This window comes from Babylonia areolata, chromosome 18, assembly GCF_041734735.1.
Source record: "Babylonia areolata isolate BAREFJ2019XMU chromosome 18, ASM4173473v1, whole genome shotgun sequence".
NCBI classification, from domain to species: Eukaryota; Metazoa; Mollusca; class Gastropoda; order Neogastropoda; family Buccinidae; genus Babylonia; species Babylonia areolata.
The window spans coordinates 1,765,717-1,768,216 of NC_134893.1; the positions used below are offsets into that span (position 1 = coordinate 1,765,717).

At 38.0% G+C, this 2,500-nt stretch overlaps 1 protein-coding gene and 1 long non-coding RNA gene across 4 annotated transcripts in view; one reads left to right on the forward strand and one right to left on the reverse strand.

The window, feature by feature from the left end:
* LOC143293125 (uncharacterized) overlaps window positions 1-1,674 on the reverse strand; it is a 1,694-nt gene extending 20 nt beyond the window's left edge. Inside the window, exons 1-3 of the long non-coding RNA XR_013056731.1 lie at window positions 1,519-1,674; window positions 685-841; window positions 1-98 (exon numbers count right to left, since the gene is read on the reverse strand). The exon at window positions 1-98 is cut by the window's left edge and continues 20 nt beyond it. This is a non-coding gene — a long non-coding RNA (uncharacterized LOC143293125). The remainder of the gene's footprint in view (window positions 99-684; window positions 842-1,518) is intronic.
* LOC143293126 (vitamin K-dependent gamma-carboxylase-like) overlaps window positions 1-2,500 on the forward strand; it is a 133,252-nt gene that overhangs the window by 83,132 nt on the left and 47,620 nt on the right. The window lies entirely within an intron of this gene.

Here is a 2,500-nt window from a genome sequence, read left to right on the forward strand (position 1 = left end):
GTGTCATCAGGGTGGATGGTGTTGATATTGAACCTTCTTCCTCCACTCTTTTTTCTCCACCGGTGGTGTCAGTATGTTCCAAAATTGCATGGTTTATCCTGAAACAGTTTGTTATGTAATACTTCTTTATCTCTTTTCATTTCCTTTGTTTTGAATTATTTTCTATATGTTCTAAAGTTTATTCATTAATGCCTTAAATATCAACAGTAATTTCAGTTTTGTACATTTACATCACAGCTTTCATTCTTTACACAGGACTTTACAAAATGCTTTACTTCTAGTTCTATGTATTTTATCAGAAAATAGAAAAAGAATACACTTATGATATATATATATATATATATATATATATATATATATATATATATATCATAATATAATCAGACAAAGCAGTTTACTGATAATAAAAGTATGAAATAGTGATTATTAATGCTGTATCACTATGAGTATCAGTGTGCATATCAGTGTGCATGTGCATGACATGCTGCAATCCATTAAGTTACTTTATGCATAGTGGCATGTCAAGCACATGCACACTCATATCATTTATGTAAATGTCTGTGCAAAAGTTTACAATTCCATGCATGTACATCCAGACAAAGTTTGTAAAAAGAAACTAAGTTTGCACACTTCATGGTAAATTTATACTATAAATCATAGTACATTAACAGTTGACTCACTCACTCATAGATAGTTCACCAGCAGACAGTTCTTTAGTTGACAGTGTAGTTAGTGTGGTGGTGTTGCCTCTCCTTCTGATGACATGACTTGCCAGCAGTGATATCAGAATTATTCATTGGTGTACAGGCAGGCATATAAAGTACCATCATATCTTTCAGGGCTGAAAAAGAAATTGAACTATTAGTAATACTGTTAGTATTTACTGTTGACACAAATTGTGTCTATATTTATTTAAAACAACACACACACACACACACACACACACACACACACACACACACACACACACACACACACCAACCTGACACACATTCACATAAAATGTCCATTGAAGCAAATTCTGTGAAACTGAAAACTGTTCATAATGTCATGCCCCTGAACCTCCCCTTGCTCAGTTAAATGGTTAAACTGTGAAGGGACAGTGTGTGTGTGTGTGTGTGTGTGTGTGTGTGTGTGTGTGTGTGTGTGTGTGTGTGTGTGTGTGAGTGAGTATGTGACTCACTGTGTGACACACATTGTGTATGTATGTGTGTGTGTGTGTGTGTGTGTGTGTGTGTGTGTGTGTGAGTGACATGTATACACACTGTGTCACACATTGTGTGTGTGTGTGTGTGTGTGTGTGTGTGTGTGTGAGATCTTTTAATTTACATTCTGTTAATTTCCTCAGATTCACTTTATTCTTTTAATCATTTTTATTCCACATGTCAAACAGTGAATTCCTGTTCCAATGTAAGACATCAGTCTTGAGTCAATCATTGTTAAATAAATTATTATCAATTGATTATACCATCATTACATTTCAGTATTTGTCAATGTGGGTAAAATAAGAAAGCTTACCTTCAGACACTTCAGCTATATCCAGTCCCCCAGTCACTTTGCTTGCACATTCCTTGTGTGAGCTGTGAGAAACCCAGGTCTATCACTTCAGTGCAGCAAGTCAGTTTCACTTGTTTCCATGTCAGTCACAACACTGATGGCACCTGGTGCATGTGATTTCAGGCGAAGGCTTCCAATCTTTCTGTATCTAGTGCAAATGTTGATTCGTCATCTACATCAAAATTAATATTATTGTTGATGAAAACTGAACGACAATCCTGCGTCGTCTGCTTTCGAAATCAGCGTTGCCTTCGTGTTCACTGAGATCGATTTCATGAACGGTCAGTTCCATCAATGAAGTACTGGGTTAGAAACTCACAAATGTCGTCTTCTTCATTGAATGGCAAAATGTGTGCAGCGCAAGTGTATCTTGTCAGGAAATCGCCAAGTCAATCTTGAAAACGTGCTTCCGAACCCTGCGACCATGTTTATTTGAGCTAGCGTGCTGAATGGCTGGTTTCGTCACGTGGCCTCTCTCGGCCAATGACAGAGGGGATTTTCCTTCATAGTGACGCATTGTTTACGTAGTGTATCCTTATTTTGAAAGCGACGATTCGCTCGTAGTTAAAAAATCAACCAATGAGAAGGACATAGATTGAAAGAGACGGACTTGACCTTTAAAACAATGTATGATTCGACCGGTCGATTCCAAGAGATGACGGAGGGCAAGCTTGTCAAAGTTGATCGATTTCGCGAAGTCATAGGCGATCAGAATGACGGGTTAGGCATTTTAAGCACACTTTTAAGGCAAAAGAAGACACAGTTATGCCTAGATACTTCAATATGAGATAAAAGAAAGCCTAAAGTTTACAATGAAGTCAAAATCTGAAAATCGACAACCTGACCGCCACCCGCCTAAAATCGCCGCTAGCGGGAAAGTTGGTCAGGGACAAAGCGACTCATTCCGTGGTGGAGGGTCACAAATGTCCTGAACAACAGCCAT